Below are 24,912 nucleotides of genomic sequence, written 5' to 3'. Positions count from 1 at the left end.
CTGCACTTTGGTATCTGGTTCTGCTAGAGCAGAATATTGTGCTGCACTTTGGTATCTGGTTCTGCTAGAGCAGAATATTGTGCTGCACTGTGGTATTTGGTTCTGTAGAGGCAGTATTTTCTGCTGGGGCAGTATTTTGTTCTGCACTATGGTATTTCTGGCCCCGCCTACTTATGTTGTACCATCTTCTATCAATTTGGACCAACCTACAACATAAGGCCACTTTTATTTATTTTTTCCAGGGCCACTTTTAGTTCCCAGTTGGCTCCTGTGTAGGATTTTAGCGGCTCAACAGTCCTGGGTCTTCTTTGCTGGACTTTTAGTTTCATGATGTGCCAAATGTTTTCTATTGGTGAAAGGTCTGGGTTGCAGGCAAACCAGTTCCGCACCTGGACTCTTCTTCTGTGAAGCAATGCTGCTGTGATGGATGCAGTATGTGGTTTGTGTAAGGCGTTCTCTGAAAAAGATATTGTCCGGATGGAAGCATATGCTGTTACAAAACTTCTGTATACTGTTCAAAATTAATAGTGCCTATCCAGATGGGTAAGCTGTCCACAACTTAGGCCCTAAAGCAACTCAATGCCATCAGCGACCCAGGCTTTTGAACTGTGCTAACAAGCTGTATGGTCTGTCTCCTCTTGAGTCTGCAGAACGCGGTATCTATGGTTTCCAAATAGAATTTCAAATGCTGATTCATCTAACCACAGAACAGTTTTCCATTTTGTCTCAGTGCATTTTAACTGAGCTTTGGTCTAGAGAAGACGGCAGTGTTTCTAGATCATGCTGACATATGGCTTCTTCTTTGCATGATAGAGTTTTGACTTGCATTTGTGCATTTATTCTCAGACAGTTATTTCTGGAAGTGTTCCTGAGCCGATGCAGTGATTTCTAGTACAGAATCATTTGTGTTTTTAATGCAGTGCCGCCTGAGGATCCATAGATCATGAACGTCCAATATCGGCTTTGCCCTTGCACACATGGATTTCTCTAGATTCTCTGAATCCTTCGATGATTTTATATATTGTACCTGGTGGGATATTCAAAGTCTTCACAATTTTATGTCGAGGAACATTTTTTGAAATTGTACCACAATTTTTTAGACATAGTTTTCCACAGATAGGTGAACTTCTGTCCATCTTTACTTATGAGAGACTCTTTTTATACCCAGTCATATGACTTAGTTACAAACTGCTTCTCCAGCAATTTTTCATTAGCACCAGTTATTTTTCCAGCCTTTTGTTCCCTTGTCCCAACTTTTTTGAGATGAGTTACTACAATTAAGTTCAAAATGAGTTAATTTTTTTCGTGAAATGGTAAAATGTTTCACTTTCACAATCTGATATGTGTTCTATGATCTAGTGTAAATTAAATATGGGTTTTCTATGAGATTTACAGATAATTGCATTCTGTTTTTATTTACATTTATTTACTTTTTTGGAAATGGGGTTGTGAATTTAAATTTCTGGCAAATGGACAAAGATGCCTAAAATGTATGAAGACTATATACTAGTTTGCATCATATGAAACACCAAGCTAAGTGAATCTATCAAATAAGTTCTATTGTGACATCATTTTTAGGGCAGCTTATATTGTGCACACGTTATTGAGACATCATTGCAATAGAGTAAAGTTTGTAAATATACACATATTATTGTGACTTTGCAATAAAGTATAACCTGTAAATATATCTGTCCCCGACACACAGAGTTGTTTTAACTCAATAAAACAAAGCATCAAAACATTGTGCATCAAAAATACACAAACATACTATGATACCATCACAATAAAAAAAAGGCCTATAAATACACGCACATACAAATGTTGTGACATCAAATAAACAACCACCTCTAAACATCTAGTAATGCCTTATGATCCTCTCACAAACACTGAAGGAATTAGCATGCCACAAAGTCCTCAAAACATTAAGAGGATCTATAATTGGAGATTATTAAAAGACATCTAGATAACTACTACAGTAAAAGCTACAGTACGTACAAATTGTGTCCGGATGAATTTTTTAAATGTCTCACTGCACCTAGAATCATAGTAAGTTCTCAAGGACTTCAGTATTTGGAAACTATCCATTTCCAAGTTACTTCACAAGCACACTAAACGAGGAAGCAGCTTTAGCAGAAGTGAGTTGTGAAGCAGTTCAATTCAGAGAACAGAGAGTACTGGCACACACAAGACCAGAAATCTGTGCCAGCGCCCTAAGCTGGTGTAGATTTTTTTTTCTGGCACATGAAACTACCAATGAGACTCTAGAATTACCTCTTAATTAGAGTTTAAATGTGAAATTCAAGGTGGATCCGAGTCCAAATTTTTGTGATTCAATTTGGGTGAATTTTGGAGATATAGATGATAGATAGCTAGATAGACAAAAATAAATAAAGAAGAAATAAAAAAGGAAGAAACAAGAGAGAGAAATGGAAAAAAGTCCTCAGAATATCCTACAAAAATTTTAAGGTCAATTTGAACACTTTTGAATATGGTAGAATCGATTTGGACCTAAACTGAATCGATCAATTTGCCTGAATCAAACCTGAATCATGCAAAATTCTGACCAATTCGCTCATCTGTGCTCTTAATAACTCTGGTGCATCATACGCCAGTGGGGTCTGGTATTATGACTGGTTTAAGAAGTACCAATGTTAATACATTCCCCCCAAAGTCTTTTTGTTGCTCTAAAAAATTCTTTGCCGCCAACTGATCTATCAATCACAACACACTGCATTCTTTTGTATGCATTCAGTTTACTATTTGTGTTGTCTTTTTGTCTTTAACTCCTACCTTTGCTGGTATTACAGAAAATGTCATACTTTATAGGATTTTATTATAGGGCATGCTTCTAGACCATTGATAGAAGTAAGCAGAGAGTACCTAATGTCTATTGTCTAACAAGGCTTTAATCTGAAGTAAACTGAGACATCTTGTATACAGAAGCCATGAAGTGAGACCTCTCAGTGTGAGAATGTATTTAGATGCCACACAAAAAGAGCTAGAAAATGGGCACATGTAAAACCAATAAAGACAGACACCAAAGACCACTGATATACAGGTGAGACTCTAAAAATTAGAATATCGTGCAAAAGTTCATTTATTTCAGTAATGCAACTTAAAAGGAGTTGCATTAATGCAACTTAAAATTAGAATATTGTGAAAAGGTTCAATATTCTAGGCTCAAAGTGTCACACTCTAGTCAGCTAATTAATCCATATCCCCTGAGTAAAGGGTACCTGAGATTGTGACTTTGGGGTTTTTATAAGCTGTAAGCCATAATCATCCAAATTGTAACAAATAAAGGCTTAAAATATCTCGCTTTGCATGTAATGAGTCTATCTCATATGTTAGTTTCACCTTTAAGATGCATTATTGAAATAAATTAACTTTGCATGATATTCAAATTTTTCGAGTTTCACCTGTATTATTATAGTGGATCTGTCAGTAGACTATGTTGGCCTATGTTACAACATCACAATATGGCCACTGGTCAAAAAAAAAACATTGGCTAAGAGGAGAAATCAAAGAAAACCCCACATTTAATTTATCTAGTACAGTATCTCACAAAAGTCAGTGCACCCCTCACATTTTTGTAAATATTTTATCATATCTTTTCATGGGACAACACTGAAGATCTGACATTTTGATACAATGTAAAGTAGTCAGTGTACACCTTGTATAACAGTGTAAATTTGGTGTGTCCTCAAAATAACTCAATACATTAATGTCTAATGTCTGGCAACAAAAGTGAGTACACCCCTAAGTGAAAATTGCCAAATTGAGCCCAATTAGCCATTTTCCCTCCCAGTGTCATGTGACTCATTAGTGTTACAAGGTCTCAGGTGTGAATGGGGAGAATGCGTGTTAAATTTGGTGTTATCGCTTTCACACTCTCTCATAATGGTCACTGGAAGTTGAACATGGCACCTCATGCTAAAGAACTTTCTCGGGATCCGAAAAAAAGAATTGTTGCTCTACAAAAAGATGGCCGAGGCTATGAGAAGATTGCCAACACCCTGAAACTGAGCTGCCGCATGGTGGCCAAGACCATACAGTGGTTGAACAGACAGGTTCCCCTCAGAACAGGCCTTGCCATGGTCGACCAAAGAAGTTGAGGGCATGTGCTCAGCGTCATATACAGAGGTTGTCTTTTCAGAATAGACGTACGAGTGTTGCCAGCATTGCTGCAGAGGTTAAAAGGGTTTGGGCAGGGGCTTAACTACCATAGCGGCAGCCCATGCAACTGCTATGGGGCCCAAGGCAAGAGGGGTCCCAGTCTTAGTTGGAATTATCTCCTATTCTACTGGAGGACTGTACCCTCTAAAGCATGGGTGCACAACCCTTTTTTGGTCTGGGGGCTGCATTGTCACACCGCTCTAGTTCAAGGGGCCGAAAATAAAAAAAAATGTTGATCGGCGCTCATCTGCCTATTACACAAGCCAATGCAAAGTGACTGGGGAGGAGTGATCGCTGCCACAGTCATTCTGCCTTCATTTAGATTACACAGGGAGATGTGCTGCAGATAATCGTACATCTTTCATCCTGATAAAATATGCAAATCAGCTGACAAATGAGCAAATCCTTGTTTATCGACTGATCAGTTGCACGATTATACTGGCCAGATATAAGATATGAGCACTCCTATGAACATTTGTACCCAGTAATTGTCCCAAATATCGTGCTGCAGCATAGCCCCTGAAACCGAAGAGTTATACTTACCTGCTCCATACCGTTCCGGTCCTTCGCACTGCCCCCGCAGTTTCCACCTGGCAGTGCATGGACATGGTTATACAACACTTCAGCCAATGACTTGCTTACGCTGTGATGTGGCCACAAGCAGCATGTCACTTCTGAAGCCAGTCATTGGCTGGAAAGGTACATGTGACCATGGCCATGCACTGCCAGGTGTAAACAGCGCAGGAACAGGAAGATGGAGGCAGCGGGGGCAGCGCAGAGGACCAGAGCGGCGTGGAGCATGTATTTATGAATCTTCTATTTTAGAGGCCATGCTGCAGTAACTTGTTAAAAATAATTTTTACCAGAAAAGTGGCGACATTTCCTTCCATCCTGCCTCCTATTCATAAATCAGCATTTTCCTTTACTGCAGAGGACAGAGCCCACTGGTTATTACCATCTCCTGCCAATCCATAGGTGCCCTGCAGTAACCAGTAAGCACTTTACCTTACTAGTGGGGAAGGCGCTTATTGGTTAATACTTTAATGACCAGGCCTGAAAAGGCCTTAATGACCAGACACTTTTTTGTGATTTAGCGCACGTGGTGGTTCAAACAGTTGTTGGACTACCAAAATAATTTTTGCAACTATTTTTATTCGGGGGAAACTGTACAAAATGTTTTTAAAAAATTATTATTTTTTTAAAACTATAGCTCCTTATTCTTTAAATATGCAAACTGACGCCAAAATAAATTATTATAATTAGTTTCCTATTTTGTGTAGGCCGTTTTGTTATATAATATGTATAGTTTCATGTGAATGGGGCGGTAATGGTGACGGTTTTGGTTGGTGTGGATGTTTTTTCTTTTATGTATTTTTTTTAACTTAATTTTTAATGAATATACTTCTATTACATAATATGTCCCCCAAGAGGTCAAAAAAAGACCTTGGGGGACACCGTCACTTTTTTAAAATATATTTTTGCCACATAATGTGTCCCACAAGAGATCATAAAAATACTGTTAGATAACAATGAACACTTTTCCTTTAAATTTTTTCGTTCATTTTAAATATTTTTTAATTTTTTAAAATTTCCTTTTAATTTTATTATTTTTTTTAGAATTTTCTACAATTTTTTAAAATATATTTTGCTACATAATATGTCCCCCAAGGGGTCATAAAAAGACTGTTGCGGGACAGTGAACACTCTTTTATTTAGAACTTTTTCCTTTTTATTGTATTTAATTTTTTAAAAAATTTAAATAATTTTCTATTTTTTTGTGCCAAATAATATTTTATTTCTCTTTTTTTCTATTTTATTATATTTTTTTATGTATTTTAAATTTTTTTTTAAATCATTTTGTAAATATTCTTTTTTATATTTGTTTACCACATAATTTGTCACCAAGAGGTCACTGAAAGACCTTTAGGAGACAATAAGTGCCTTTTTTGTGTACTATTTCCATTGTAAGTGGAGCATGCAAAAGAGCCCCAGTTACAGGGAAACCAGCCTGCTTGGGGGCTTTGTACCAGGGCAGAGCTCTGCGCTCCTGTGCCCCCGAGACACCCAGTGATCACGTGATCACCGGTTCCACACTGCAGAGTGCTCATAGAGGCTACAGGTTGTGCACCCCTGCTCTAAAGGAACAACTTTTAGCAAACGAGGCAGCGGAAAAATGGCCCAAGGGTCATTGAAAAGGGTTTAGGCAGAAACCCTTCTGTCCTTTGTGGGGTGGCTGGTTTTATCCTTGCTATGGGGCCCTTACTTCTCTATGTACGCCACTGGTGGGAGGTCAGTATGTCAGTGGTCAAACCATATTCCGCACACTGCATCAAATTGGTCTGCAAGGCTGTCGTCCCAGAAGGAAGCCTCCTCTAAAGATGATGCACAAGAAAGCCCGCAAACAGTTTGCTGAAGACAAGCAGAGTAAGACATGGATTATTGGAACCATGTTTTGTGGTCTGATGAGACCAAGATAAACTTATTTGGTTCAGATGGTTTCAAGCGTGTGTGGGAGCAATCAGGTGAGGAGTACAAAGACAAGTGTGTCTTGCCTACAGTCAAGCATGGTGGTGGGAGGGTCATGGTTTTGGGCTGCATGAGTGCTGCCGGCTGTGGGGAGCTACTGTTTATTGAGGGAACCATGAATGCCAACATGTACTGTGATATACTGAAGCAGAGAATGATCGCCTCTCTTTGGAAACGGCTGCAGGGCTGTATTCCAACATGATAACGACCCCAAACACACCTCCAAGACAACCACTGCCTTGCTAAAGAAACTGAGGGTAAAGGTGCTGGACTGGCCAAGCATGTCTCCAAACCTAAACCATATTGAGCATCGGTGGGGGTCCTCAAACAGAAGGTGGAGGAGTGCAAGGTCTCTAACATCCACCAGCTCTGTGATGTGGTCATGGAGGAGTGGAAGAGGATTCCAGTGGCAACCTGTGAAGCTGTAGTGAACTCCATACCCACAAGAATTAAGGCAGTGCTGGAAAATATTGGTGGCCACACAAAATATTGACACTTTGGGCACAATTTGGCCATCTTCACTTAGGGTTGTACTTTCTTTTGTTGCCAGCGGTTTATACATTAATTGGACACAATAGAATTGCTGATTAAAAACTCTTTATACTGTTATCACATTTAACACTATAAATACTTGGGGAGATTTACTAATCAAAGTATAATCCTGGCCAAGGATGTACACAGATCTTATACGGCCCCATAGCAGAACTTAGTATAGACCCCCTCCCCGGTTAGATTTCAGATTTTGGAAGAATTCTTTAATGAAAAACTTCTGTCAGAAAAAGTGGAACAGGTGCTTCATAAAATGTCTTGCTCATTCTGAACACACCAGATTATTGATATAAATACATTGACAAATCTCCCCATACTTCTCTAAAGCCTCTGCTTCCCTTCACATAATATATTACATAATTCTGCAGTTACCATTGCAATCAATGGAAGCTGTAAACTCTCTATGCACTGAGCCCCCTAGTGGAAATTACAGGAAAAAGCAGTGAATCAATGTTGGGAACAGGAGAAGCAGATGAGCACTAGCACAATTGTTTAATTTGGACACTCGATGAACAAAAGGGCATGGCTTAGTGGAAGAGTGGTGCGGCAGTTTGGAAAGGGGAGGATAATTCATTAACATCAGATCGGTTAGGTACCAACACTCGGCACCCCTGCCGATCAAGTGTTTGAACAGACCATGCCGCTCCATTGTGCACTGCGACCACATCTTAGGTCAGTGACATAAATTTTTTTGGTCACATGGCCTCGGCGTAGTTCAGTCCTATTCAAGTTATTGGGGCTGAGCTGCAATAGCAAGCATGGCCGTAATCCAATGGACAATGCTATTTTTAATAAGATGCGAGGAGGCTGCGGCACTTGCTGGAGCACCATGGCCACCTCAAGCAGCTAATCGGCGGGAGTACCAGTTGTCGGAATTCTGCCAATCTGATATTGATAACTTATCTTGAGGATAGGTCATTGATATTAAACATCCGGAGAACCCCTTTAACATGTGAAAATGTACACCGAGATTGTGACATAAGTTTGGAGCAAATCAGGGTGCAAAATAAGTCAACTAATAGGTGATGCAGTGAGACAGTCTAAAGTTGCACCAATTTTATCATCCAGCATCAGCCACTTTTTCATCCAGCATTTGGTGCATTTTCAGCCTGTCTAGATATTATAAAGAATTAGTAAATCTGCCCTAAAGTCTACTCTGTTATAGCAGGACTAATTGTAGATGGTTCTTTGTATTTTTAGATTTGTGTAAAATCCTACAAATCCAGAAATGCCCCCAGTACCTTAATAACATTGATTATGCTATAACACCCACTGTTCATGCAAACTACTCCTGGAATGGTTTTGTTGTTCACGTAGAACAATCTGTGAAGCCTCATTAATTGCAACAAAAAAAACTGCTGAAACGTCTTCTTGAATGTGAAATTACCAAAAAGTTGCCAAGCCCTTGTGTCTGACCTCCGACACACAAACATGCTCAACAAATAGGATAATTGCTTTCGAAACCATTATGCCTCAATTAAAGATAGCTTTCATGGCTAGTGAACACATCAGCTTCTTTACAAGAGGACCTCACTCCCAGGCCTCTGGGAGAAGCGAAGTCTATTTCACTACTTTGTCACGGGATCGCTCCTCTGTGCCCTGGCCAGTAATGGGGTGAGAGCTAATCTACAAGCTTCACATCAAATAAAGAAACATGCCGTTAAATGAAGGGGTGTAAAATCCTTAAAGGGACACTGACAGGCCCAATAAGCATATTTAGGTATATATATGACAGTACAGGTCTTCTAAAGTGTATTAAAAGCATATAAGTATCCCCCCTGTCCACCTTATAAATACACTAAACTGAAGTTTTATAACCTGGTTGAATCGTCTTCATTCTGCCCAAGGGGCGGCGTTTCATCTCCACTTCTGCCCAGCCAGCCGCCCCCAACCGCCGTTTTGAAGCGCCGCCCAGCTCATCAATATTCACTTCGCTGGGCGGCTACTACTGTCCGCGACTTCACAAGATCCGGCGCATGCCCAATACAATCCTATGGGCATCGGCCTGCGTCTCATCTTCAGCACTAGTATTAACCCCTTCTGAGGTGTAAGAGAGCAGCGCTCTGAAGCGCTGCTCTGAACAGTGCCCGGCGCATGCGCATAACGCAGAGGCTGTAGCGGCCTCTAAGATGCAGACTGAACGCAGGCGCGATGTGATCCCGGCCAGTGACGGTGCCGGGCGCATGCGCTGAAGATGAGACGGAGGCCGATGCCCATAGGATTGTATTGGGCATGCGCCGGATCTTGTGAAGTCGCGGACAGTAGTAGCCGCCCAGCGAAGTGAATATTGATGAGCTGGGCGGCGCTTCAAAACGGCAGTTGGGGGCGGCTGGCTGGGCAGAAGTGGAGATGAAACACCGCCCCTTGGGCAGAATGAAGACTATTCAACCAGGTTATAAAACTTCAGTTTACTGTATTTATAAGGTGGACAGGGGGGATACTTAGATGATTCTAATACACTTTAGAAGACCTGTACTGTCATATATATACCTAAATATGCTTATTGGGCCTGTCAGTGTCCCTTTAAATGTGTGAGGATATATTAAAGCATGTTGTCATTATTAAGTGCATTCGGAAAGTATTCATACCCCTTCACTTTTCCACATGGTGTTACATTACAGCCTTTTCTTTTAGTTTCCGTTCCAGTATGCAGAACCATTAATTTCAATGGGTCCACAAAAAAAAAACGGAAGTTACTCCGTGTGCATTCCGTTTCTATATGTCCGCATGTCTGTTCTGCAAAAAAATAGAATATGTCCTATTATTGTCCGTATTATGGACAAGGATAGTACTGTTCTATTAGGGGCCAGCTGTTCTGTTCCGCAAAATACGAAATGCTCACGGATGTCATCCGTATTTTTTGCAGATCCATGTTTTGCGGACCGCAAAATACATACGGTCGTGTGCATGAGCCCTTATTCTAAGATGGATAATATTTTTTTTCTTGTCAGTCTAAATGTCAAAGCATTCAGTCCCTTTTCTCAGTACTTTGTTGAGGCAACTTTTATAGGGATTACAGCTTAAAAGGGTTGTCCTAGTTAAATAAAAACTTGGTCAGCCGCTGTAAATGTGCTAAAATAAAAAAATAATCCATAAATACCATTTTTGTTCCCTCCCACCTCTGGCACAGTGCTCTGATCCTCCCTGTTGCTGTTTATTTTACTGGCTGCAGCCATGACGATCTGTACACAAAAGGACACTGCTGCAGCCAATCACTGTTCTCAGCAGTGACATCCTGTATACCGCTGAGGCCAGTGATTGGCTGGATGGCGACCTGTGTGTATGGACCATCACCACTACAACCAGTAAGATGATGTCACTACACATGAAGGAATAGATGTATATTTAGAGAGGCTGTCTAAGTTTTTATTTATGTCAGACCTCCTTTTTGTTTCAACTGGTTCATGTCCACCTACACCCCAGTCTAAGGCAGGGATGTCATCCTAAAAAAAACTGCCCATAATAAGCAGTGAACATACTAAAATGGTAAACACTGTGTAACACTGACATGGAAAAGGAATTAGGAATTTTAGTGAACAGCAAACTTAACTGTAGAAACCAGTGTCAGGTAGCTGCTGTCAAGTCCAATAAGGGGCATAGATGCCTGTGATGAGAACATAGTCCTACCACTTTACACATCACTAGTCAGACCACACATGGAGTACTGTGTACAGTTCTGGGCTTCTGTGAACAAGGCAGACATAGCAGAGCTGGAGAGGGTTCAGAGGAGGGCAACTAAAGTAGTAACTGGAATGGGTGGACTACAGTACCCTTAAAGACTATCAAAATTAGGGTTACTCAGTTTGGAAAAAAAAGATGACTGAAGGGAGATCTAATGACTATGTATAAATATATCAGGGGTCAGTACAGAGATCTCTCCCATCATCTATTTGTGGTCAGGACCTAAACAAGTGGAAGATGCCCAACCACCACCCCCCTACCTAATTGGCCTGAGGTGTGCCTTGGCCTCACTAGGTCGGTATGCCTGAAAAAGGGGGCATACCCTGAATGTGATGATTGAATGACTGAATGAAGAATGGGAATGGGTGGGCAGGGGACGTCCGAATGCCGACGTGCTGCCTGGGAGAGCCAGACTGCTTAAGACAGGTTCCGGCCCCTCCCACAAATCCAGGCTAGCCTGCGGCCAGCCTTAACACTTGTGGTCAGGACCTAAACGAGTGGAAGATGCCCAACCACCACCCCCCTACCTAATTGGCCTGAGGTGTGCCTTGGCCTCACTAGGTCGGTATGCCTGAAAAAGGGGGCAAAACCCACCAGTGAGGGAAGGATTGGCCTGAGGTGCTACTCTGCCAATGTACTGAATGCTTGGACCAGCTCCGCTTGTGGCTCCGGGATATACCGTACAAAGCACCCCGAGCGCCAGCGCCCCAAGTGTTTAATGATATGCACAGGGACTCCATGCTTGGACGCTGCGGATGCCGCACCGATGCGGAAAGAATGCCCCGAGAATTGAGCCGGATTCAATCCTACACTGGTCAACAGGATGCGAATATGTTTGATGAACTGGATGGACGTCAGTGGACCAACAGGGAATGGAAGTAATGGGTCGGTGGGGCTGTGAAGACTAAGGGCCAGCAAGAGGTTGTCCAAGACTGTCACTGGACACCATGCGTTTGTGGTCTGGAAGAACTTAACTACATGGACGGGACCTACCTGCCTTGTTTTGTTGTGAGGCAACTGCGAATGAGTTACTGCCCATCCTGACTAAATCTCCCTTGCGGAGAGCCACCGCCCCTTGTCTGGCCTGTGTCACTTCACCTGGTCTTAAAAACCTGTGAAACGCCAAGTACATCGCCGCCTTGATCACCAGGCTGGGAAGGACTCCGAATGGTGACAATGTGAGAACTTCCGACAGGCTACGAAACGTGTCCCCCTTAATAGGTCGACGGACCGACTTGACCGTGACCTGGCTTTTTTGAATGCCTCTGAGGATGGCCTTGATCGGGTGAGCTGAAAATATAGAGGGTCTCTCTGGCTCTTGAAGTGCCAAAAAATGCTGCACCCCAGCCAAATGTAGCCTAATGGTGTTGTAGGATAAAGCCAATACCGAATGACAATAAGACACGAAAGCCACCATATACTTGACCTGACCTGTGTCACCTCTAGGATATGCCAACTTAAAGTTCGAAAAAACCACCCACGCTCGGCGGTACGACCGCAACGTACTGGCCGACAAAGACTTGGTAATGAGTGAACTGGCGACCACCATCAGAGAGTCTAATCCAAGACCAGCAGCCGCCAGTCCGGTACCGGGGTGCCCACTGAGTCTGCTTCTGGGTTCTGTAAGAAAAAGCGAGAAAAATCAAAACGAGATAAAGCATCAGCTGCAACGTTGCTGACCCCGTCCAAAAACAGGGCATGAAAATGAAACCCCTGTTCCAGAGCTATCCAGGTCAATCTACGCATGAAAGACATGATGAGTAACGATTTAGATCTGCCCTTGTTAATGATCTCTGCGGTCGCCATGTTGTCAGTGTGGAAAACCACCGTGTGACCCGACCACCTATGCCCCCAGACTATAGCAGCTGCTACGATAGGATAGATCTCGAACAATGCCGACATCTGAGAAAACCCCGGCAACTGTAGCACGTGTGTGGGCCATGAGCCGGCGAACCAATGTGAGCAAAATATGGCCGCGAAACCTACCGAGGCAGCCGCGTCTGAAAATACGTGTGGAAAATCAGAAGTGGCCCTCGGAATAAACATGGAAATGCCGTTCCACCCACTGAGAAATCTGTCCCACATGAACAGATCTGCTCGGGCGTTCGCATTAAGATGCACTGATGCGTCCAAATCACTGGTCTGTTGTAATAAGACTAGCAATCTTGAAATGAATGATCTACCCTGAGGAATGATCCTCATGGCAAAGTATAACATGCCCAACAGAGACTGCAATTCTCTCTTGGTGCAAACCTGAGACATGAGCAAGGAACGGACACCTGATTTGATTCTGTCGAGTTTGTCTTGTGGCAGACTGGCTGACATGGCACGTGAATCCAGAGAGATCCCCAAGAACGTGACAACCTGCGCAGGCCTTTCTGTTTTGTGTTCGGCCACTGGAATGTTTAACTCCTTGAAGACCTGCAAGAGAACCTGCAAGTCAACAGGTGCCTGTGAGGGTTCTTCGATCAACAGAAAATCATCCAGGTAGTGAATGACATTCTGGCAACCCTGTTCCAACAAAATCCATTCCAGTGCCTGCGCTAACCTGTCAAACAGACTGGGGCTGCTCTAGGAACCAAACGTCAACTTGGTGGCAAAATAGTACGCATCTCTCCATTTGATGCCATGCCACTGCCAGAGAGATGGGCTAATGGGCAGCAGTTTGAACGCATCAGAGACATCTGCTTTGGACAGCCAAGCCCCCATGCCTGTCTGAAGAATGACCTGGATAGCCTGGTCTACGGAAGTATACTTCAAGGAAATTCCGGACAGAATCAACGAGTTGAGACTAGGAACGTGGGAAGAATGTGGAGCAGACAAATCATAAATCAAACGAAATTATTGAAATATTTTCCCTGCACCACCCCCTACGGGCTCACGCTCCAAGTGCAGAAAGGAGGGGACTGGAAAGGACAATGATGAAACCCTTGTCCAGCTCAACTGCCAAGAGTGAATCCACCAGACCAGCATGTTTAGAAGCCGACTGCAAGTTGGGGCATTCATGAGTCTGCTGGGGCAAGGTGATGAGCCCAGTGTGAAACCCCCGTGAAAACCCTTCCACCAGGAATGTACAGAACGGCTGAACCGGATGAAGCCGCAGCAGCTGGTCGAGTGCCTCCACATTCACCCGGCTCAGTCACGCCGGCTTCAATGGGCAGACAGTGACCGGATGTGCCCTAAAACATGTGGCACAGACATGCAGGAGCCTGCACTGGCTGAAGTTGCAGATGGCGTAGACCACTGCAAACAACACAACAAACATCACAAAACAACAACAACAAAAAAAAAAACGAAGAAAGAAAAAGAGAAGAGAAAAAAAACAACAACCTGTTAACCCTACGACCTGCTGCCCGTAAGCTGACAAACAAGATGACGGAATCTAAGCCCCTCCCCTTCCCCCCCCAGCAGCGTGAAACGATTGAACGAAAAGCCTTCGAGGCTGACAGGGAGTATGATAGTCGTTTCCACTGACGTATGAAGTGAGCCCGAGTTTGTGTGAATCTGTGACGTGGCAGATTAATTAAAAACGAATACTGCGGGCTAAAGAACCTACAGACGTGGTAGGTGATGTATGTAAGTATAGGATTTGTGGAAAACAGACCGTATGACGTATGACACTAGTCTACGAGATGAAACGGGGTGTGTATGTCGTGCGAGCGTGTAGCTGTATTGGCGGATGTACCTATGCTAGAGGTGTATGGATGAAGCTTGGTGGATAAATTTTTTTTTTTTTTTCTTTATTTGAACAACCCACTCTTTTTTTTTTTTTTTTTTTTTTTTTACTTTATTTAACAATCCACTTGTACCTTTTTTTTTTTTTTTCTTTATTTGAACAACCCACTCTTTTTTTTTTTTTTTTTTAAACTTTATTTAACAATCCACTTGTACCTTTTTTTTTTTTTTTTTTTTAACTTTATTTAACAATCCACTTGTACCCTTTTTTTTTTTTTTTTGTCAAACTGCCTGATGTGTGAACTATGTGTCTAAGGTATGTATGTAGTGTATGTGATGAGTGTCAAACATGTGCACAAGCAGCAACCTTGTAAGTAATCAACTCAGTAATGGCACCAGGACCCAGCTGCCAGAGTTTAACCTGCTGAACCCAGATGACTCGCAGCCCCTGTATGAACTTAGATACAGGTTATGCTGAGACAGGCAATGAGCTCCAACTATGTGACAATGCTGCCCATTGGTGCCAAAACTTGAATTGCATGTGCCTGAACGCAGTGAGGAGAAGCGATCCTCCGGCACACTTCCCCCTCTCTACACACCCTCCTACCCTCCTCCACGTTGCCTTGCTCCCCAAACAAACCAGTTATCTTGGAAAACGACCTGAACAGCTTGCAGACTGAAGGGAAAGGTACACCCGGCTTCTCTGAGATCCGACTCGTGCAGGACGCTTGCTGATGACGTCACACCCGGAAGTAGCAGACGTCCGAATGCCTGCCTGCGGCCAGCCTTAACACTTATCCCCAGGACTGTGACTGTGACGGTAAGAGCAGTGAGACTATGGAACTCTCTGCCTGAGGAGGTGGTGATGGTGAGTACAATAAAGGAATTCAAGAGGGGCCTGGATGTATTTCTGGACTAGAGAGGTTGATGATCCAGGGAGTTCTTCTGATTGCCTGATTGGAGTCAGGAAGAAATGTTTTCCCCTTAAATGAGGAAAATTGGCTTCTACCTCACAGTTTTTTTTTTTGCCTTCCTCTGGATCAACTTGCAGGATAACAGGCCGAACTGGATTCATGTCTTTTTTCAGCCTAACAAATTATGTTACTATGAAACTGTCCAGTTTTTGCAATATCTGTAGGTGTGATTAAGCAAATATGGATCATGGTATGGGACTGCATCATTTCTAGGCTGCATGTTCATGCAGAATTTTTTTTAAATGAGGTTCTGGCTGCAAACAAATATATAATGCAGCATGATTACAGCCCTAGAAGAATCTTGAAGTGGATAAAGTAAAGTTACATCCAGTGAATCACAGGTGGCCGCTTTTTTATTTTAGTCATTCAGTTTCCCTTTTCATCTCCATCTCCCCCAGATCACTATGACAACTTCTCCTGGCTATGACTTAGGTTGACTGTGTTTTTCAATACAGATAGAGCTGTGGACTCCAACATGTGTCAGACTGAACATGTAACAAAAGAATACTTATGTAGCATAGATTTGGAATGGGTTTTCCCACTAACAATATCCACAGAATAGAAGATAATTTCTGATTGCTGGGGTTCTAGTTGCAGGGACCACCGGTTTTCACAAGAACAGAGGTACTGAAGTACCCTTATGAGAATGGAGCTATGGTATGCATGCATGACTACTGCTCCATTCACTTCTTTGGGACTGCTGAGTACAGTGCTCGTACAATCTATGACAGTCCCATATAAGTGGATGGAGCACTTCAAGACCACTATTTTCATGATTGCTGTGATCCGAGCAGTCAGACCCCCCGGAATCAGCTACTTCATAAAACAGGATAGGGGATAAGTATAGTAAGTAATTATTACTGGAAACCCCCTTTAATGCTAATATCATAAACAGTGATTTATATGCAGGAAATAATAACATGTATTATTATATTGTCTCCAAAAAGTTAAACTCTTAAACAGTATTAGGGTTTCAGTTTCGTATAATGAAAAATCATATAATTATTCCAAAAGCTTTTCTTTTTCAATTTCTCTTGAGTTTCAAAATCTCTGCTTGCAGTCGTTTGAAAGGAGCCTTCATAGTTTACCTGTCGTGAATGAAAACTTGTACTGGTCATGTTACACACATACTGTACAGGGCTGATTACAGTTACAGTGCAGTTATCAGAGCCGTGTGCACCTGTGTGTCCATCACATGGATTGGCCAGGACTGAAGATATTCCTCGACTGGAAGTAAACAATGAAGGTTCCTACTGAATGACAGCAGTAGAGGTCTTGAACATAGCAAGGAATTGACAGAAATATTTATTTTCCTGAACCAGAATACCCTAAGTGTTAAAGGGAGTCTGTCAGCAGTTTCCAAGCCTCAAAACTGCTGACAGCACTAGAGAGATGACAGGGAAAGCAGTTAAATCATATCTGTAGTGCTGCTTATACTGTAGTTACTCCATAGCTCAGAAATAGATGTCATAGCATGGCTGTAGCTGTCTCTCGATTCGTATCTACACCTGTCACTCTGAAGGACGGTTTGTGGAACAGTTCAATGCAGAGAGCGAAGGGAACCTCAGCATCAAAGACCGTACAGAGGACACTTCATTAAAATTCTATTTCTGACCATATAAAGAAATCACCTTTCATTCCACACACACAGAACAGCGGACAGCCATATAAAAAAAGAAAATTTTTCAGATTTCAAACGACCTTTCTTTTTTAAGGTGCACTTGGGCTGAAGCTTTTTGGAAGCATGCCATGGAGTTCATTTTTTTAAGCTGTGAGATGTACATTGGTACGATCCACAGCAGTTCTTTCATTGGTATCTAACACCTAATTACCAGAAGAAAACACAAACATAACCATAACGGAATTGGGTCCAAAAAGAATGTTTTTGTCTCTGCAAATCCAGTAAAATTTTACAGGAACATTTCTCTAAAACATAAAAACCAGCAAATGATGTCATACAAAAATATTAGAAAGGAAGCAAATGGCATCTGCATGGAGTATGGCAAGTGCACTGCACATGTGAGCAATGCGGAGAAGTTTACACATGGAGAATCTGGGTTGTTAATAGTAAAACATATAAAATAAAATCCATTGAAAACAAGTTTTGGATTATTTTATTTGTTTTTAACATCTGGTGTTGCTTTATGCTTTGTTGTAACGTGCTTCGAGAGGATTTACCTTGAAAACATTTGCATTATGTTATGTCACTTTTAAACTATAAATTTCATACAGTTCTTATTAAAATAACAGATTTGGTTTTATATATAACCCACCCACTGACTAGCAGGTGGTTCTGTTTAGTTTCTAGGTGTCACATAACTAGGTCTCACTCTAAGGCAAAGCTTGTACCTACAGTGGCTTGAAAGAGTATGCATATTTTTCACATTATACCCACCAAATTAAATGTATTTTTGGGGGAATTTTATGTGATAGACCAATACATAGTAGAAAGTATGTGAGAAGTGAAAAGAAAAATCTAGAAAGTGTGGCGTGTATTTGTATTCTGCCCCACTGATTCAATACTCTGTAGAACCATCTTTCGCTACAATTACAGCTGCAGGTCTTTTGGGGTAGGTCTCTACCAGCTTTGCACATCTAAAGGCTGACATCTTCTTTGCACAATAGCTCAAGCTCATTCAGATTGGATGGAGAGCGTCTGTGAACAGCAATTTTGAAGTCTTGCCACAGATTCTCAATGTTATTTAGGTCTGGACTTTGACTGAGCAGTTCTAACACATGAATATTAGTGTTGATCGAGCATGCTCGGCCGAACACCAGTTCGGCTCGAACATGTCGATGCTCGGCACATGGCGGTATTCGGCCGAATATCATAAGTACTCGAGCGCAACGCTTGAGTCTCCTCCCCGTACGTTTCTTGGCTGCTATGCAGCCAATAAACATGCAGGTAAGTGCTTTCCTCACTGTAATGCCGTAGCCATGTTGGTTACAGGCATTACAGTAATTGGCTGACCGAAACACGTCATCGGGTGCTTTATAGCACCCGATGACGTGTGTTCAGTTCAGTCTTAGTCATCGAGAGCTGTGCTGAGGAAGGGACAGACAGTGTAGGGAGTGATATAGGAATATTTTTATTAGAAAACTTTTCAGAGACCCAAAAGTGTGTTTGTGGCAGCAGCAAAATCTATTTTTAGCGCAAACTGCACTAAATAGCTGTCATGCCCCACTCTGACGATGTGCGGAGGTCAGCCAGGATTGCAGTATTTGTTTTGATGCTGTGCTGGATCCGCCCCTCATCAGGTGCACTGGGTGGAGTCATTAGTTTAAATAGTCTCCAGCCAAGGTGCTCTGAGCGGATTATACTCTTCATTGTGGTCTTGGAAGGAAGGTTGGCTGTTTGTTCCTGCTCTCAGCAGATAAGTGTATTTTCTTGTTTGGTTGTTTATGTCATCTTACCCATCCAGGTTCTGTGCGAGCTGGCAGCTCCTTTCTCCCCACTTCACCATCTCAGGGAGTTCAGGGTTCTGTTAGCATAGGCTGGTGGACACAGCAAATCTACCATCAAGATTTGGTCTGTGGGCTGAGCATTGTAGGGAAAGAGGCCAGGGATAAATTAGGAGGTGACCCTTCCCCCGTCTCTCGTCCAGAGCCTGGTTGGTGTTTTATCTAACTGTGCATGTCCGCCGTGACATTATAATCCGCCATACTGTGACCGCCATTTCTCAGTGTTTATGGGATGGCGTCAATTGAAGCACTGGTTGACCGCATGCAGGGTTTGTCCCTGGAGGTTGCGGATCTACGTAGTATGGTCACACAGTGTCAGAGGGTGTTGGCTTCAGGTACAGGTCAAATTGTTGGGGAGCCTAAAGTCGCTCTTCCGGAGAAATTTGCAGGGGGTACTGATGATTTTTTCCGTTTCAAGGAATCATGTAAGCTGTACTTTCGTTTGTGCCCATTTTCATCAGGTAATGAGGATCAGAGGGTGGGTATCGTCATGTCTTTGCTGAAAGGGGACGCGCAATCCTGGGCTTTTTCCCTGCCGCCCGATTCTCTGGCTCTCCGGTCGGTGGAGGAATTTTTTAAAGCCCTGGGATTGATTTACGATGACCCAGATCGAGTTTCAATGGCAGAGTCAAATTTACGTAACTTACTACAGGGTAAACATACTGCTGAGGTTTACTGCACAGAGTTTAGGAGGTGGGCTACTGAGGCAGGGTGGAACGACCCCGCGTTACGTAGCCAGTTTTGTCAGGGGTTATCTGAAAGGTTGAAGGATGCTCTGGCTTTTCATGAATACCCTGATACTTTGGAAAATGCAATGTCTTTGGCGATACGTTTGGATAGACGTATCAGAGAGAGGGGTAAGGGTCCCTCTGTGCAGGGGATTCCTCCCGCGTGTAGTTTTGTTCCACCAGCTGCCCAGGGAGATATTGCTTGTTATTCTGGCCTAGGAGAGGAACCCATGCAGTTAGGTCAGATATCTTTCCATTCAGATAGTAGAGACTTTCGTAAAGCGCGCAATTTATGTTTCTTTTGTGGAAAGAGGGGTCATTTTGTTTTTTCTTGTCCGTATGTTGAACCACAGGGGAGAGTGATAAAGAAAAAAAAAACTCCCTCACACTTGGTGGTATGAATGGTGTGGTGGAGCAGACTGGTGTGCAAGTTCCCTGCAGTTCCCGTTTTCTCCTTTCAGCTATGGTGGCGCTAGAGTCTCGAAATGTGTTTGTTGATGTTTTTCTTGATTGTGGTGCTGGGGTAAATTTAATTGACTTTCTGTTTCTTCAGGGTTTGGGACTAAGTATTTGCACGTTAGAGAACGAGATTCGTGTTTTTGCCATTGATTCTTCCCCTCTTTCTCAAGGGAGCCTTACTCACGTTGTTCATGATATTCATTTAAGGGTGGGTGAATTACATACTGAGATTATTTCCTGTTTTGTCATGAAGGATTTGCCAGCTCCAATAGTTTTGGGGTTGCCATGGTTGTCTAAACATAACCCAACTATAGACTGGCAGGCGAGACAAATCATTGGTTGGAGCAAGTTTTGTTCGGATAATTGTCTTGTCACATCTATTTCTGAAGTGTCCGTTACGGCCTTGCCTCAGTATCTCTCAGATTTTTCGGACGTGTTTGCGGAGGGTGGGGCTCAGGAATTGCCCCCTCATCGTGACTATGATTGTCCTGTGAATCTCATTCCTGGCGCCAAGTTGCCTAAGTCTCGGCTCTACAACCTCTCTCAACCCGAGAGAGAGGTCATGCGAAAGTATGTCGCTGAGAGTTTGGCAAATGGTCATATTAGACCATCTAAGTCTCCAGTGGCTGTAGGTTTGTTTTTCGTGAAGAAGAAAGATGGATCACTGAGACCGTGTTTGGATTTCCGGGAGCTGAATCGTATTAGAGTCCGGGATCCATATCCCCTTCCTTTGATCTCTGATCTTTTTGATCAGATTGTTGGAGCCAAGGTGTTCTCCAAGTTGGATTTGAGAGGAGCATACAATCTGATCAGGATCAAGGAGGGGGATGAGTGGAAAACGGCCTTCAATACGCACGAGGGTCATTTTGAGAACCTGGTAATGCCTTTTGGGTTGACGAATGCGCCAGCGGTATTTCAGCGATTTGTCAATGATATTTTTCATCATTTGGTGGGGAGGTTCGTAGTAGTCTACCTTGATGACATTTTAATTTATTCTCCTGATCTGAAGACCCATCAGGATCATGTGAGACAGGTTTTGACGATCCTGCGGGAGAATAAGTTATACGCCAAATTGGAGAAATGTTTGTTTGTGGTGCAAGAGCTTCCATTTTTGGGATACATGCTTTCTGATTCTGGTTTTCGTATGGACCCTGAAAAGGTCCGGGCGGTTCTGGAGTGGGACCGACCGGAGAATCAGAAAGCTTTGATGCGATTTTTGGGGTTTACAAATTATTATAGAAAATGTATTTTGAATTATTCCACGCTAGTCAAACCTCTTACTGATATGACCAAGAAGGGCGCTGATGTCTCTGTCTGGTCGGATGAGGCATTGCAGGCCTTTTCGGCTATTAAGGAGCGTTTTGCGTCTGCTCCCATTCTGGTGCAGCCGGATGTATCTCAGCCATTCGTGGTCGAGGTTGATGCATCAGAGGTGGGGGTTGGGGCGGTGCTTTCGCAGGGTCCTTCTCCTGGCAAGTGGGTCCCGTGTGCCTTCTTCTCCAGGAAGCTCTCGGTCGCTGAGAGGAATTATGATGTTGGAGATAGGGAGTTGTTGGCGATCAAGTTGGCCTTTGAAGAATGGCGTCACTGGTTAGAGGGGGCTTCTCACCCCGTTACTGTGTATACAGACCATAAGAATTTGGCTTACCTGCAATCTGCCAAGCGTCTGAACCCTAGACAGGCCAGATGGTCATTGTTTTTTACCAGGTTCAATTTCGTGGTTACCTTTCGCCCAGGGGTCAAGAACGTCAAGGCAGATGCCTTGTCTCGCAGCTTCCCTGGGGGAGGTGATTCAGAAGATCCAGCGCCGATTTTGGCGGATGGAGTGGTGGTCTCCGCTCTGTACCCTGAATTGGAGATGGAGGTGTTGGGAGCTCAGGAGGGGGCTCCTCGTTCGTGTCCCCCAGGGAGGTTGTTTGTTCCTGAGGGCCTACGATACAAGGTGTTCAAGGAACATCACGATACTGTTCTCGCTGGACATCCTGGTGGTAAGTCCACCTGTGATCTGGTGTCCCGGAGGTTCTGGTGGCCAGGTTTGCGTAAGAGTATTGAGAATTACGTGGCAGCTTGTGAAACCTGCGCTCGGTCTAAGGTTGCTCATACTCGACCGCCTGGTTCACTTCTTCCATTGTCTATTCCATCTCGTCCTTGGACACATTTGTCCATGGACTTTATTATGGACCTACCGAGTTCCTCCGGGAGAACAGTGATCTTGGTGGTAGTCGATCGTTTCAGTAAAATGGCTCACTTTATACCACTAACAAGTCTGCCTAACGCTAAGACTCTTGCGCAGATTTTTGTGGATAATATTGTTAAATTGCACAGTATTCCTTCGGATATTGTCTCTGATAGGGGCACGCAGTTTGTCTCCAGGTTTTGGAGGGCGTTCTGCTCTCGACTTGGCATTCAACTTTCTTTCTCGTCTGCTTTTCATCCACAGTCGAATGGTCAGACGGAGCGTACTAATCAAAACCTGGAGACCTACTTGAGGTGCTTTGTGGCTGAGAATCAGGAGGACTGGTCCTCATTCTTGCCCTTAGCAGAATTTGCATTGAATAACCGTAGGCAGGAGTCCACAGGTAAGTCGCCATTTTTTGGCGCATACGGTTTCCATCCTCAGTTTGGTACCTTTTCTGGGTCTGGTTCCTCCGGGATGCCAGAGGAGGAGAGATTCTCTTCTGCTTTATCCTCTATCTGGCGGGGGATTCAAGGGAATTTGGAGAGGATGGGTGAGAGGTATAAACGAATGGCTGACAGGAGACGTGTGACTGGTCCGGACCTGTGTGTGGGTGATTTGGTGTGGTTGTCCACTAGGAATATCAAGTTGAGAATGCCATCTTGGAAACTGGGTCCAAGATTTGTTGGTCCATATAAGATTTCTGCTGTGATCAATCCTGTGGCATTTCGACTTGATCTGCCGCAGACTTGGAGGATCCACGATGTCTTCCACAAGTCTTTACTAAAAAAATATGTTAAACCGGTGGTACCATCGCCATTGCCTCCTTCTCCTGTTCTGGTCGAGGGAAACTTGGAGTTTGAGATCTCCAGGATTCTCGACTCAAGAGTTCTGCGGGGTTCCCTCCAGTACCTGGTTCACTGGAGGGGATACGGTCCTGAGGAGAGGATGTGGGTTCCGGCGTCAGATGTCAACGCCAGCCGTCTGGTGAGGGCCTTTCATAGGTCCCATCCGGATAAGGTTGGTCCAGGGTGTCCGGAGGTCACCCGTAGAAGGGGGGGTACTGTCATGCCCCACTCTGACGATGTGCGGAGGTCAGCCAGGATTGAAGCACGAGTCTAGTATTTGTTTTGATGCTGTGCTGGATCCGCCCCTCATCAGGTGCACTGGGTGGAGTCATTAGTTTAAATAGTCTCCAGCCAAGGTGCTCTGAGCGGATTATACTCTTCATTGTGGTCTTGGAAGGAAGGTTGGCTGTTTGTTCCTGCTCTCAGCAGATAAGTGTATTTTCTTGTTTGGTTGTTTATGTCATCTTACCCATCCAGGTTCTGTGCGAGCTGGCAGCTCCTTTCTCCCCACTTCACCATCTCAGGGAGTTCAGGGTTCTGTTAGCATAGGCTGGTGGACACAGCAAATCTACCATCAAGATTTGGTCTGTGGGCTGAGCATTGTAGGGAAAGAGGTCAGGGATAAATTAGGAGGGGACCCTTCCCCCGTCTCTCGTCCAGAGCCTGGTTGGTGTTTTATCTAACTGTGCATGTCCGCCTTGACAATAGCTAAAACTTTAAAGACCCAAAAGTCCTTTTAAGGACTGTTGTGTGTGGCAGCAATATCTATTTTTAGCGTGCAATAGATAGGCCGCTGCAGACAGCGACATTATCTGCGCTACATCTCCTGTGTAAAGTGTGCACATCCCAAAAATATCTGACATTCAGTGTACTTTTTCCGTAGACGGTGTCTGCTGCGGACAGTGACATTAGCTGCGCCACATCTCCAGTGTAAAGTGTGCGCATCCAAAAAATATCTGTGACATCCAGTATACTTTTTCCATAGACGGTGTCCGCTCCAGACAGTGACATTAGCTGCACCACATCTCCAGTGTAAAGTGTGCGCATCCCAAAAATATCTGTGACATCCAGTGTACTTTTTCCGTAGATGGTGTCCGCTGCGGACAATGATATTAGCTGCACCACATCTCCAGTGTAAAGTGTGCGCATCCAAAAAATATCTGTGACATCCAGTATACTTTTTCAATAGATGGTGTCAGCTTCTGACAGTAACATTACCAGTGCCACATCTGCAGTGTAAAGTGTGCGAATCCAAAAAATATCTGTGACATCCAGTGTACTTTTTTAATAGACGGTGTCCACTTCTGACGGTGACATTACCAGTGCCACATCTGCAGTGTAAAGTGTGTGCTTAAAAAATGTATCTGTGACATACAGTGTACTTTTTCAATAGACGGTGTCCACTTCTGACGGTTACATTACCAGTGCCACATCTTCAGTGTAACGTGTGCGCATAACATTTTTATCTGTGACATACAGTGTACTTTTTCCATAGATGCTGCGGACAGTGACATTACCGGTGGTACCTCTCCTGTATAATGTTTCCTCATCCAAAAAACCTGTGACATTCCCTGTAATTTTTTATTAGCCGCTGGTGACAGCATTGACATTATCTGCGGGATATTGTCACGGATGAAGTTGCAGATAGCTGGAACGTA

The sequence above is a fragment of the Bufo bufo genome, chromosome 2, assembly GCF_905171765.1.
Source record: "Bufo bufo chromosome 2, aBufBuf1.1, whole genome shotgun sequence".
NCBI classification, from domain to species: domain Eukaryota; kingdom Metazoa; phylum Chordata; class Amphibia; order Anura; family Bufonidae; genus Bufo; species Bufo bufo.
Note: the sequence above shows the minus strand (reverse complement) of the source record.